Consider the following 15,411-nt stretch of genomic DNA (forward strand, 5'->3'; position numbering starts at 1 on the left):
TTGTGGAGAACCATGGGTTTGCTGATTCCTGCCTTGGTTAGTAGCACCAAGTGTGAGACACCTTCCTTCATTTTTTTGAAGTTGCCTTACTCTCCCTGGGGAGTTTACAGGGGTAGTTAGTACAGGATAGGTGGGTAGTGATAAATTCACATTTTAGTTCTTTGCACACTTTAGGGGTACGTTCTAGAAGAGCAGTAGCAGGTATGGTATTTCCCGTTAAAAATTATATCCTACCTCTCAAGTGCATCATGTAATGCACTAGTTTTAGAATAATATACTTTGGAGGCTGTTATGGTTGGAGTGGGTCAAAAAGACAGCTATGTAGGGGATGAAGCACGAAGTAAAAGGGGGATCCTGACTCCTGTTGAGCATGGAATCGTCACAAGCTGGGATGATGTGGAAAAGGTGGCTATTTATTTTATATGTCATTGTGTTGAGGCATCATCTTAGATGAGACGGACAAATTGCTGTGAACCTTCTTGCAAACCAAAGGGAAAATCCTTGAGAAAATCTGTAATCATGATATAGATAAAGGGATAGCACAGCCTGTTAGTGCGAGAGAGGATCGGGTCTTGGCTCTTCCGCAGTTACCGTTCTTTTTAAAAGTAAATGTTCATTGCTCATCAGATCTAGCAGTATGTTGTTTATAAAAGTATTTTATGCTTTATACGTACTCTTTTCAGTCTTAAAGTTTCTTCTAAAGCAGATCATTTGACAACAATGGAGTACCTAAAATTGAAAAAAACCCAACCCAACGACTCCCCCCCCCCCACAACCCACGAGGTTGTGATTGATCAGAGGTGAATGGGAGAAGTAGTAAAGACACATTACTGAAGTTGGGAGTAAAAGCACTAATGATTTTTCCCTCCTCTGTATTTGCCTAAGTGAACAAGGTGACTACTGACATCCACATCTTGTATTGCATATGACCTTCTTACTGTCAATTAAAGAGGAAAAGACAGACTGGGGCTTCCTATCCCTACACTAATTCTTTGAGTGGGATTTTTTTTTTCTTTTCCCCTGAAGCATGTTTTTTTTCTTGTCAATTTCTGTTAGCTCTTAATGTCTGGATGGTGAGGAGGCATCTTTGTTCCCTATCAAGCATGACTTCCTTGGCATGCAGCCAGTGCCACGGCCTCTTTGCAAAGTGCAAACTTAAGGATGCCCCAGACTAGGCACAGGTGATGAGGTGAGCTCATGGCAGAGCCTGGAGAGGCAGGAGTCATCCTAAGGGCACTGTGACTGGGATATCTTGTATGTCCTGGTCTCTACAGGAAGCATCTGGGTCTGTATGTGGAAATACTCTAAGTCGTCTTTAGAAACAGGGTTGTAATTCAGTTCCTAGTTGTCTCCATATGAAATGGTGTGGGAAGAAAACTCCACAGGAAAATGCTTCTAGCTGTGTTTCCCTGTGGACAGTATGATTGAAAGGCAGACTTGGGGCTGGTGATGGTCTAGATTCATGCTTGTGAGATGAGGTGTGTGCAATGATAATACGTATATCCAAAGTCAGCTACTGTGCTATGTTCATTAACCCATTCCAGATGAACGGACCAAAGTCTGTAACAGAGCAACAGTCCTCAGTTCATACTTGGAAATAAATTGCCCACCTACTCCTCTAGATGGAACCATAGGATTTGCATTTTATTATCTCACTGCTTCCTGGGTGGGCACCTTGCTCTTTACTTCAGTGTCGAAGCTCTGACCTTGTACCTCCTGTTACGTCGTTCTCCCTGAGAATTTTCCTGCTGTCTGCATTCAGCAAGAAATTATACTTTCTTGTAGAGAATTTTTTTTTTTTTTAATATTGGAGGTTACAGTTTATGTTCTTCCCTCAGCAATGAATCGCTGTGTCTGGAAATTGTCCTGTGTGTAACACATACCGGTATGTGTTCTTCCTCTGGGTAATGCTGGATGCTAGAGCAGACTGTCTAAAATCTAGTTGGGCAAAGTTGCATAAAATGAAGGTAGCCTGTGCTTGTGTGGTGCAAAGCCATGGCTCTGTTGAGGGGGGCAGCTAGGGTGTAATGTGTTGCAGGCTTCAGGCAATGCTGTAATTCAAATAATGGTGAGGTACTAAATGAGTTCTTGTAGCTGGACCTTCTCTTCTCTTTGTCACTCAAATGGATGAAGGAATTGCTTGTGAAAGTGGGACCCTAGCTCAAACTTTTGGTTGCAAACTTTTGTGATTACTGCAAAAGAAACAAAGAGGGTTTTTTTTTTTGTTTATTTGTTTGTTTTGGTTTTTTTTTTGGTATATGGGCTTCTCTGATTCAACTGTGTGTCTCTGCTTGCCCTGGAGCTCTGACACACATGTGTACATGTATACATATGTGCACGCACTCTTCTGGCTGACAGAAGTTCTGAAATGCAATTCCTAAAGTTTGGATGCTAAGGGGATCTCTTTTGTATATATATTTATATCAATTAATATATATATATATATATCCTCCCTTCCCCTCAAGATTTTTAAAGCAGTTCAATTACTTTAATCTGAACCAATCTGCTTGAAAATCGTGTTACTAAAAGTGCTGCAATGTGGAAGGAACAAGAGAATTGCTGGGTGACGTGCCAAAAATGAGTCAAAACCATAATAGTGTAGTGCCCAACCATCCAGAGGTTACAAAAAGAGTGTGTGTGGGGTCACCCAAAGATTAGGCTTGAGCGTGCATGCGTGTGAGAGAGAGTGAGGGTGCTGCAGGACGCACAGACATTCGTGTGAATGGGGAGGAGAACATGTAGGGGATGAAATGACGCATTCTTCTTCTCCTGTGCTTCAGTTCACAATATTCAAATTGGGGTGGCTCTGTTTTCCGCTGGGTAATAATACAGGGCTTTGTACATCACTCTTAATTTGCTCACAGCAACTGAGCTGACAACGTATGGGCGGGAAAGCGTCGGGATGGAGCATTTTCTGGCTCTGGTGACTACGTAAATGTTTAATAGAAGTGTTGGAGTAATTCTGCCTTGATAATTTCTCTTTGTTCTTGTGCCTGATGCTTACATTTAATTCTTATGACCAACAAAATCCAACACTGGAATATTTTTGTTTCTTGTAGCGTTATCTGTTAATGTTGGGGTTATCACTAGGTTGAGTCTAATGGGCCGTACAGGGTCTAATCCTGTCTGGTCTTGAGGAAAAACCTGCAAACTGCCCAAGGTTTAGGCAGAGTGCTGCTTAAATCCAGGTTTGATTCTCACAACTGAAATCACCAGCACTTTGTTAATTATGTAAGCACCGAGGCTTCCTTCTCTTCCCTGGGTCCTTTCCGGGCTGAAATGGCAGTTTATATATGATTTTTGTTTGTGTATATAGATGTATATACAGACACACACACTTTTACATGATTACTTTCTGGTTTCAATTTCTCCCTGTGTTTGCATTCAAAACCTTCAAATGGAAGATGTCCTGGCATCCCAAGCCTCAGTTTTGGAAGCAACTTCTTTATTTTCAGGGGACTGAGATTAAATACATTTTTTTTTGTTGTTTATGATAATTTTCTTAATAATTTCAACTCTGGACAACTATTGACTTTGTAGGGACTTTAAATGTAGGGAATCTATATTTGAATCTCTATCTATCTTCTTTTTCCATTTAAGTTCATTTGGAACCATAATAGTACTTGTTTCTAGGTTATTAATCAAAGAAACTTACTCTTAAAACTATTCTGAAGCTCAGAAATAAGCTCCTTGGGTCAGGCAAAGCTGAATTAAAAAAAAAAAAAGGAAAGAATTAAATGAGAAGACATGAAATATTTTATCTTCTGTCTTTGAGCTGGCATCAAGAAAAAAAAAATCCCTTGCAGCCACAGTTCTCAGTCAGTCAAAGCCAGCATCATTTGATGCAGGTGCTGCCTTCCACCATGGAAAAATATGACAGTACTTTACAGACCATGTCTAAGAAATTTAATTATTCTGTAGCAAGTGAGAGCTTGATTCAGGATTTACTGGATTTACCTGTGGCATAAAGGGCCTTTTGCTTCTCTGGAAGTAATTAGATTTCTAAAGATGATCTTGATAGCGACTTACACCTCCATCAGTCTCCAAGCAGCTTGAAGTGCAGAAGTCTTTCCAGGTCTAACAATCAGTGCTTGGCTCAGCTTCAGCATCAGCTCTGCGGGCAGAACTGATCGGTGACCCTGCTTAGAGTGCAGGATCTGTGCCCTGTGTGGGGAATCCTAGCTGGAAGGACTCTGTTCTGTAGGCTATATTCTCTTGTTATATGCAGTAGGAACTAAATGGTTTTGATTCTTGAATCTTGCATGCTTTCTGCCTATGTTAGTATGTTTCAGAAAAATGTAATTACTCAGACTGTGCCACAAAAGCTTTCTGTGTAGTTCTGTGGACAGAAGAAATGATGTATCACTTTTCTGAAGTGATTTTAATTTTTATATTTGGCACCATTGTTTCTATAACGAATCCCAGGTTGTGCCAGAGCAACACCCTGTCCTGCTGACCGTGAAAAAATGACTTGGGTAATCATCTGAATTTCGTGCTGCAGATCATTTCTGCACAGAAGTGGCTGAAAATATAAATAGTTTTGGCTATTCAACTTTCTTCTTAAAATCTGGGAGATAATCACTGAAGGGTTAGGGTGGGCTTGCGTGCTGGCTGAGTCATGGTGAGAGAGGAAAAGTTTCTGCTGCTCTCGCGAGTACTCTGGATGGCCCTAAAGTGTTTGATACTCATGCATGGCAGTGAGATATGTGGAACTAGTCTCTTAAAAGCTTGAAGTGTGGACGCTCAGTTCTGGAACTGGGGAAGCTGGAGGCTGAGGTGGCTTCTGATGCTGAGTTTTGGTGTGTAGATTATTACTCAGGACTCGTGTAATTTTTTGGATGGACTTGTGAGTCATTGATGTATTTAAAACTGAGGTTTGCAAGTGCTGTAACACAGGTCATGTACCAGCTGCATTACATTTCTGCGTGAGCTTTAGATCAATGATGCCTTTCATGTGCCTACCTCTGGCCATCAAGAGTGCTCAACTTGTAGTAGCCCAACTCCTCAGCTTGTGCTGTACCATCTCCTGCTTTCTACCCTTAAGACTTTCACTTTGTCAAGTCTTTTTGCCTGAAACAAAATGCTACTTATCATATCAGCATTGTAAATTCTTTTTGAAAATTCGAATAAAGATGTTTTGAAGGCCATCATGCAGAAGACTTTGTGGAGATCCTAAGTGGAGCACCTCTTCAGGGATCAGGGGACAAGTGTTCAGAAAGCGGAATATTTGTGCTGGCTTGGGAAAACAAGTTGTCTGAAGCCTTCAAACTTAAATGATGCTTTGCTAAACATTTCTGCCTGTGATGTACCCAGTTTGACTTAACAAACTCAGATCAGAACCAAAAGTCGACCTCTGAAGTTTGCATGTCTTAGAGCAGCCTTCTGTCCAAAAGTCTGCATTATAAATACAGCCAGTGATGTAACCAGAAGTAAGTGTGATTTAAATACAGATATAGGTATAAAATCACCTGGGGAAATTAGATGTGGCTCTGCACTTCCCTTTGTGCCCACTTTTGGCATATATTTAATAAGAAGATTATGCATCAATTTAGCAACAGTGTAAATAAACTAATTAAGTAGTGAGCTTGACAGCATGCATTACTGGGAGGTAATACAACAGGGAGATGATAAACAGCAACAGACCATAAGAAGAGCCTAGTTTATAACAACCAGGAGGTGTGGTTCATACAGTAGACATGTCTAGGACTGTCTCTCTGTCATTATACTGTAATGATAAATCCTGTTTTCAAGATTGCTAAAAGGCTTATTGCTTATTACTGATTGCATTAAATTCATTACATTAATTAACAATGAAATAGCAGTAATTTGTGTTTTCTTTAATTGAAAGCATACTTTTCATTAAAAGTAGACTTTATTGGCAAAGGTATTGGCTTATGAAATGCAAAGTTTAAGTTTAACCCCCTGATGCCAATGGCTCTGATGGGTACAATGGTGACAATGGAATCATCATCCCGGGAGGTATTTAAAAGCCTTGTAGATGTGATACTCAGGGACATGGTTTGGCGGTGGGCTTGGCTTGTCAGTCTAGGTTAACAGCTGGGCTCCATGATCTTAAAGGTCAATCTAAATGATTCTATGATTCCATGAAACGTGGTCACAGCAGCAGCACTAGTGATGGGGTAGCACTGCCTAGGCTAGTAGGTAGGTTAAAGAAAGGATGCAGGCGTAGGGTTGTCCAGTCCACTGCATACCCTTAATGATTTTCCTTATCAGAGCTCCAGTGAAGTCCAGCCAGAAACAAATGTTATTTCATCTGCTCAGATAAAATGATAGTGTGGATCCTGACAGAGGGGATGGGAAGAACTGGAGTTTGTTAGAATGGGGGAGATGGGGGATGAAACAAGGTCACCATAAACTGCTGTGTTTAATGGGGCAGGAGGTAGCAGAATGAAATGTAATGGGTTTAAACTAATCAAGTGAGGTTTTAGCTAGACAACAAGAAACCCCTAATAACAGTAAGTATTGGATATCATGAGATTTGTTTGCTGGAGGAACCTGTGGATGCTCCAGAAGAGGAATTGCTGCGACAGAATGAAAGCTTTGTCAGGAATGGCTGATTCTTCCTTGAGATGGGAACAGACAGATTGTTCCTTGTGGCTTCTTCCAGCTGTGTCTTCTATACATTTTTTTATATATGTGTGTGTGTATATATATATATTAAAAAAAAACCCCTCTATATAAAAAATTCTATACTTAGATTGCTGCATTGTTGCAGTCCTGTCATCAGGGTAAAAAAAGTTATCCCAAGGAGTTATCATCAATTAACATTATTAGAATATTCTGACTGAGTCTGAAGTTAATGGAAAGAGATCCACTGACTTCAGTGATTTTTAATTTTTTTAAAAAATGAAATCCTAAAAAACCCTATAGCATAATGCTCACAGAGGATCCATGGGTCAGGAGGGAGCTCAGGAATAGTAATTGGCAGTATTAATTAAGAAAAAAAAAATGTTGTCTCTTCAGATATTCTTAAGTGAAAATCCTAAAGGTTTTCAAATTCTTCATTCCAGACTATGTTTGAGATGTTTGGTGGGCCAGCCATCTGTGTAGCAATTCAGGCAGCACTGTCTCTGTATGCATTGGAAAGAACAACTGGTGAGTCTTTCTGGGAGTTGTATCTTCCACCCATCCTCTCGTGGCTGTATATACACACACGCAGATATATGTTGATCATGGTGTACCAGCTATGTATTAAGAAGAACTTATAGCCATATGGGAACATGGTATTTCCCACCGTGCTGTGCAAGTACCTCTCTGTGGTTCTCAACTTCATGGCAGGTATGGCTGTAGACTTATGAATTTCTCCTTCAAAAGCTCAAGTGACTACAGCTCAACTACATGAAAAGTTGAAAGACAATACAGTATGATACTGCCCTTAATTGCACAGCAAAAAGAAGGGTCTGTATCTTAACTAGATTGTTCCAAACCCACAGTTCCTTTGTACTTTAGACCTACCTCTTCTGATAAACTCTATTCCTAATAGAAGAAAACCCAAATATTTAATTTTCATGTTGAATTTCAATCACCTAATGCTGTCTGCTGTTAAACAACCATTAGAATTAGCATGGAGAACTCTTCTTATTGCCATTTAGAGTCTGATCAAGTGCTGAGATGGTAAATTACTTCTTAGCAATCCCTGAGTCTTCATATAGATTGAAAAAATTAAAACGCCACCTGTCTTTGTAGCCTGATGCCACAGTAAAATTTTGTATAAAAAGATCACCAGCTTACAGAAATTACAATTGGTGTAAATACTGGTTTTATATTTAAAATTAAGCTATTTATATGCATGTTTGGTATCAGAAATGCTTTATTCATTTTGAGTTAAAAACATGTTCTTCATTTGCTATCCAAGAATATAAGTAACATGCCTATGCACTTTTCCCTAATGGGGTGGTTTATTTTAATGGCAGATTAAATGTTTGATTTTATAGATATTTGCTTTCAGTTTATACAATATAGCATGTCCGGAAAGTGCTGCAATGAAACCTCTGCATCCATGCAAGAACATTATTGTTACCAACCATACAGCAAGAACAATACAATCAAATTCCTGAGAGTTGACATGACCTCTTTCCCCCAAATGCAGTTGCTGCTTAGTTTGTGCTAATGATTTTGTGTCATGTGAGCAGCTCTTCAATTACAGAAACAACAGAAGCAGCTGCCACATGAGCACTTTTCTCTGTTGTTGCATGTTTCAGCTGAGATTGTGGAGTAGGTGGAGACCCTGTATCAGTGGGACAAAAACCCAAAACCAGCTTCTCTTGGTTTTGTTTTTTTGGTTTGTGGGGTTTTTTTGTTTGCTATGATATTTTTTTTTACACTTTCCAGGAATAGTTTTGGATTCTGGTGATAGTGTCACACACAATGTGTCCATCTATAAGGGCTACACCTTGCCTCATGTCATCATGGGACTTGATCTGGCAGGTAGAAACCTGACTGACTCTCTCATGAAAATTCTTAGAGAGGGGCTACTCTTTTGTCATCACTAGTAACGAGCTGAACTTTGGATCAACTTTGCATAGGTTTACTCTGTTAGTTATGTTTTTATGCAGGAAGTGTGTACTTGGAAAGATGCATGAAAATCCCTATCACTAGTTTGGCCTGGGAAAACCAGTTTGTGTTAGCTAACAGGGTTCTCCTGACTGTGGCTTTCAGCATATGTGTTGAGCATCCAAGGGTGAGGATGCCATCTTCTCAGGAAATCTTACATCACTGGCAAATATAACTGATGGCTGTGTTTTAACATTCCTCTTCCACAGACAAAGGGACAAAGTTAGTGGCTGGTAATGGATGAACCTCAAGGTTTTGCGACATAAACATGTAAACAATCTTTGTAGTAGACTGTAGTACAATTATAGCTTTTATTTGCAGGTGAGGGAAATTTGGTAATGAAAGTAATGTTGCTGAGACAACAGAAAGGTCAGAATCCAATGACCCTCATGACCTCAGATGAGAAAATCTGTTTTCTGGTTGTCATACTGTATGTTGATTAAAACCCTGTTGGCTGTCTGCAGCTGAACAGGAGATTGTGAGAGATGTCAAGGAGAAGCTTTGTTACATGGCTTTGGGTTTTGAAAATGAAATGGTAAGTGCTGCTTCCTTCCTCCTCTCTTGAAAAGAGCTATAAGCTTCCTGATGGACAAGTCATCACCATTGGGAATGAAGGGTTTTGATGCCCAGAATCTCTCTTCCAGACATCCTTTATAAGTAGGACAGGATTTTTCTTGCTGGGGACTTGACAGGGAATGAAAAGAATTTCTTACATAGTGGACAACCTTCAGCTGTGGCAACTGAGGTATTTATCCTCAAATGTCCTCAGAAACATGCAGCTTATATTAATTTAGCTCTTTAGAAGCTCTGATCACTGCTGCTATAGCTGCTGAACAAAAAGATGCCTGTCAGTTTAGAAATACCTGAATCCTAAGATGGTTTCAAACTCTTATAAATGCAGTAGAGTTTCTAAAATGATATTTTAGAGTACTGTCAGAAGATCATGCTTTTTATCTTGACTGGCTGATACATCACATTTTTTTAATCTGGAAGCTGCTTCTGTTTACGATTTTATTATATTAATCTGTAATTTAATCATACAAAACCAAATCATACATTATTTCCTGGTAGTTTTATCTGTAGTATTGAAATTCCCATTCTATCCAGTAGATGATCGACACTTACTGCCCTCACAAATCACTTACTTTCCTCTTAAATTCCACTTTTGACGACTGACCAAAATGACTGCAGGCAGTTTGGCACAATTTCCACTAAACGAAATGGTGAAGCTAGCCACGTTTGTATGTAGAAAGGAAACAATTCAAGCTCCAGGCTCTGCATTTGAACATCAGCAGGAGTGATATTCAAATATTCTGCATTTGAACATCAGCAGGAGAACTTTTCTTTAGTAGATAGAGGGATTTGGCTGCCAGAAACATATCCGGAATCACAGTTGGTGCTCAAAAATGGTCAGTATCAGAAATACAGCAATGGAAATCAGGATTTCCTGGGTCACAGATCTTTGGCATAGTGTTAAGCTAGTTTAAAAAGTCTAGTGCTTACAGTTTGAGCTTTATCTGGTCTGTTCCATTTCTTGAGCAAGAAAATAGTACCCTAAGTTAACTTCGCTGTACTGGCATTCAAGTTATACCAGCAGCTCAAAAGCAAGGTAGCTCATGGAAATGCCAAGTGAGCTTCTATTTCTAGCTAAAAGCAGCATAAAATATTCTAAAAATAGCAACCTAATGCAGTAATGCTTAATTTTAATTTTTTTTCTTTAAGTAATATGATTTTGTTTTCACTTGAGAATGTAAAAAACCCTGTATGAAATAACAATGGGGATCTTCTTCCACCCAAGTATGTTTTGCTTGTATGATTACTATGCTGAGATTGCAAAGAAGGTGAGAAGCATGGCATGTCTTCTTCCTCTCCAAAGTATCACATACCTGCTGCTTTTTTTTCCCCTGAAGTTTTCTGAAGGGAGACAGCATGGACTAGCGAGCCTTCCTTTCATTGTAACAGTAAGATAAAGAAGGGAACAAAGAGAAATAACATGTTGAAACTTCTGCTCAGGGATGGAACCTGCAGGTGTCCATAAAACCACTTACAACAGTATTATGAAATGACATATCACATCAGTAAGGATCTCTATGCTAATAACATCCTCTCTGGAGGAACCATGATGTATCCTGGAATTGGTGATTGTATGAAGCGTTGACTCCAAGTACTATGAAGTTTAAGGTAATGTTTAACTTGCAGGAAAAGAACCTTTTATTGGAAAGTTAGATCTTATAAACAAATCAAAGTGTCCATAAGGTCTTGCATACCAAGTCCTGGCATTAGGAGGGGCTCAGACAGCCTGCTTGATACCACTTCTGCCAGCCAAAGCAGAATTAAAAGTGGGATTTGAGAGGTACTGGAATATAAATGGCTGCTGAAGCCATGAGAGTTGATGAGGTCATTTTGAGATAATGTGAAGCAACAGTTTAGGAAAAGAGTCCTGTGGGATTCCTGTGAGGAAGAAAAGAGCTACTTGAAAGACACCATAGAAACAAGAAGAGAGAGATAGGAATGAACCTAGGAGAAGATGGAGCTGTAAATACCAAAGGTGACGTGAACATCTTGAGAAGTTACTGGGAACTTTCTAGGCTTCAAGGCTTAACAATCAGTAAAAGTCATTAGAGAAAAGGGGGAAAGGCACTTCAGGTACAAGTTGTACTCCTAAACTGGGAAGACTTTCACATAGTTATTTCATCCAAAGAGATATTTCCTGTGCTATTTGCTTGTCAATTTATTTACGACAGATTGCACCACCAGAATGTAAACACTCTGGCTGGATTGGGGGCTCAATGTTGGCATCTCTGTCCAGTTTTCAGCAAACGTGGATCAGTAAAGATGAATATGAGGAAGCTGGCCCCTCCATTGTCCATCACAAGTGGTTTTGAATATGTCTATCATGTACTGTCAGTGATTAAGTAATGCTGTTTCTTTACGTATCACCCGCCCTCATTGACCTCTGGGGGTGATCTGGCTTTCTTCCACACTGTATGGAAGTCATACGAATCAGTGATTTACTGCTAATCTTTAATGCTAAAATGAGACTGATATTTCAGTGATAGGTGTTTTCCAGAATGGGTAACAGTAGTTAGATGATATATTTTAACAGATGTCCCTTCCACTTGCAGTTGCAGGTCTTGTGCTGCCACCCAGGAGGTGACACGCAGAGCTGCTCTGTGTTTTAGCCTCTGCTATTCCATGGCAAGTCTGAAGTGTGCACATAAATATTTCTTTTAAACTCAAACATAATGCATAGTTTAGGTACAAGAGAAGGGTTATTTTATGGAGTTAAGTGTTACACAGGATTCTTCCAAGGGGTTTTATTTTACTGAGGATACAGTGGATTTATGTGGGTACCAATGTGCATGTGGGTACCAATTCTCTCAGCAGAGCTTGTATGGATATCTTTCCTTGGTATCCTGCAATTGTTTGCCAGGAGACCTTTCTCTCCCTGTGACCATCTTTCCCCACCACTGAGGAGCTTCAACAAGCTGCAATACTTCTGAACTTGTACATAACAGGTTAATTCATTTGATGTATTATTGCTTCCTTCCTCAGCCGTTAACTGATGTTTCATTTCCTTTTGCTATATATATGTGCTACACTAAGTTAATGATTACACAGTAAATAATAACCTTTTGAATATGTTGTTAAAATATTCTGGGTTTAATGGATCAATAAGAGAGTAATTATCCATGTAAGGCTGCAGTGGCTTACATTAATTTCATAGTGACTAGTTTATCTGTTAAAGATAAGATAATAATTGCTAACTTCTATTTCAATTTTATGATGAAAAAGGTTTAATTCCCTCCATGTTTTCCAGCTAGAGCAATTTTTAAATTAAACCAAAATGGTTTCACAATTTCTATTTAAAAAAAACCAACAAACCACAAAACAACAAAATCTTCCTGGATGACAAATTTTCATGAAGTTCTGTATGAAGATTAGAGTAATTTATGAAGATTTTACCAGTGTGTCCTGTATGATTCTGGATGCTGTAGACTTTGAATTGATGTGATTTCAGGCTTGATGGGCATTTCATGACAGACATCTAACCTGTCAAGTTCTTTTCAGTAAACACAATACTGCCTTTCCAGAAGTGGGGAAAAAATGCAAGTTGGATTTACAGGCTTCTGATAATGCATCTTGGGGATGCTTTAAAGAATCTTCTGACTACTGAGAGGTCCCATTTAGGGTGATGCTATTTCCTTATGCAAATGATCTCTTCATGATAAAAGCTGAAGGACCTGTAAGGGGAGGATTTTTTGAAGCTCTGCTGTAGTTAGCACTACCTAATAAGTAAAAGAGCTGAATGTTACCTTCATTCCCCCTTTTGAACAGCAGTCAGTTCGAATTGCTAATGTCCATGTCTTCTCAAGCAAATGTAAATCATTGCAGACTTCTCAGCCTCTGAATGAATTTTACGTTATTATCTTGGTCTCAGGTCTCGTGACTGCTCATTGCTTAAGTTGATAATAAATCACTTTACATACAGGAATAACTTTATTAACTGGCCTTACTGTCTGCCTAAGCAAAATAACTTAAGTTTTAACCTTGTCCTCTTGTAGGTGTGATGTTCGAGAGCATAAGCCTAAGTACTTGGATCTCTGAACTGTTACTTTTGCAGTACCCTGTAGTATCAAAGCAAAAATTCATTCACTTTGGTACAATTTTACTTGTCCTTGTTGCAATATTAAAAATGAAGGAACTTCTTTAGGTTTTAATTTTTTTTAATATGTCCTTTTAGTGTATAATTATGGCTTGTTAATCAGGAAAAGAAAAGATGTTTAGAAGTGTGGGTTTATTTTTTTTTGGTGGGCTTTTTTGCTTGCTTGCTTGGTTGTTTTTTTTTTCTTTGAAGTGGCAAGGGAGGCACACATTTACAGCATTTGCATATAACTGAAAGAGTTCTTTGGGATTTTCTTCTTCCCTCCCTTCCCCAGGTCTCCTCATTCTCCACAATGTAATTCTCTTCAGTGCCGGGTTGGCATCCCTGGCTCCTGGCACAGCTGGGGCTGAGATGTGAGCTCTCAATGGCTGGAATATGAATCCTCATCCCGCAGCTGACTCCTTTTTCAGTGTGGAAGAGCACAATTAGGATCTGAATACCTCCCTAACAGTTTGCATGTGGAATGTTATTCAAATTAACATGCATTTTGGAAATAGAATTAATTATGTACTAAGAGCAAATACAGATAAAAATAAGTAAAAGTATTAAGCTGCTTGTGTGATTTGGCAAACCTCTGCTTCTCTGAGAGGAAATTGCCTCAGCCACCATGCAAGTCCTGTTTTTCTGTGTGTATGGAACACTACGGCAGTAGGAACCAAGAGGAGGGAACACCTGCAGCCAATAAAAAAGTTCGCTCTTTTCTCCAAACCCTCACCTGGTGTTCTCAGCTACTCCTTGGTTACAATTTCACTTAAAGATTACTTTTAAACCCTTGGAGGTGGTAATGTTTGTACTCAAACATACCTGTGCATGCCTTGCTCTGTAATCTGATGTGGAAAACTAGAATGGCTGATGCAAAATATCCTACATTTTGAAAAAGCTTCTGCAGGTCATTTCTGTTTAATATCAACAGTGCCACCAGTGCCAAACATTCAGAACTCATCTGCTTCTGCAGAATGGCTTTGCGTTTTGGTTTTCTAATTTAGTAGATTTTGCTTGCTTAATATTCACTTGGGTTTTCTTCCCTACAGCCATACAGGCTATAAATATCTTCCTTTAAAAACCTCAAACAAATCAAATTTCTCTCCACTTTAGAAGTTAGGGCTCTGAAGACACCTCCTCACTGAACTAATGTATCTCGAGATCCATGATAATTTATGGCTTTACCATATCATGTCAAGTAGACCTCATGGACAGAGGTGCTCCAGGATTTTTTTTATCCTAAAAGCAGATGAAATTGATGGAGAAAGATGAAAGATCATCTTCCATAATGAGACTTTTGGGTAAGAGCTATTTGTATTTTTAATGGATTCCATTGTTTCTGTAAATGACATCAACTTGTAGATGAGACACTCCAAAGGTAGAACACTTATCTTCTCAGAAATGTAACACAGAAAATCAAGGGCTGCAAATAACTCTTTGTATGGCTGTAGGCAACACACTTGATTCAGTTCATGACTGTGATTTAATCACATTTTTCTAAAGAGCCGGTAGACTATTACCAAGCAAATTTGTGTCATTACTTTACTTCAAGGTACATGTATCAAGTCATCTAACTAGAATTCACCTTAAATCATTAAAATATTTGTTTTCTTGGAGCAGAAAACAATAGTTAGTGTTATAAACTGTCCAGGTGAAAGAAAACTCAACAGCTTGCCACAGTACAATCCAAGAGCATGTCATATCCTTACAACACACAAACTGATATTATGCAAAGGAAGCATGTTGTATTGGCTGGAGTTTGAGGCTGTCTTGGAAATGGTGTCTTGCAGCAGAGATACTAATGGTAATCACTGTTCTTTGCAATTGTTTTTTTGAGTTATGAAGATGTAAACTGTTCTGCATCAAGAGTGTGCCTTCTGCTGTCCAAAGCTGTCTGGGTGGGGGCATAAGGTAAAGGGCAAGGACCTACTCCTCTTCCCAAAGAAGAATCCTCAGCTACATTTGGATGGTTTGGGCAAAGAATCTTCTCCAACAGTGGGACAGTCACAGATGCTATATCTTTGTTTTTTCAAGGTAGTTTTCTTTCAGTGTATTTGCAAAGTAGAATTCTAGAAAACATACATTTTGATTAATGATGCATCCTTTTATTTGACCTTTACTAATGCAGTCTTGTATCTTTTCAAAATATGCTCCCTAAACCACCATTTTCCTAGCCTGTGTCCTTGATG

The 15,411-nt window shown here is 39.0% G+C and overlaps 1 pseudogene across 1 annotated transcript in view; it reads left to right on the forward strand.

Moving 5' to 3' along the window:
- Window positions 1-15,411, forward strand: part of LOC311191909 (actin, alpha cardiac muscle 1-like) — a 50,054-nt pseudogene that overhangs the window by 4,009 nt on the left and 30,634 nt on the right. Inside the window, exons 4-8 of the transcript in view lie at window positions 286-405; window positions 7,032-7,116; window positions 8,353-8,512; window positions 9,039-9,231; window positions 10,588-10,718. The product of the transcript in view is annotated as an actin, alpha cardiac muscle 1-like (transcript). The remainder of the gene's footprint in view (window positions 1-285; window positions 406-7,031; window positions 7,117-8,352; window positions 8,513-9,038; window positions 9,232-10,587; window positions 10,719-15,411) is intronic.

Source organism: Gallinula chloropus (assembly GCF_964237585.1).
Source record: "Gallinula chloropus genome assembly, chromosome: 4".
NCBI lineage: Eukaryota > Metazoa > Chordata > Aves > Gruiformes > Rallidae > Gallinula > Gallinula chloropus.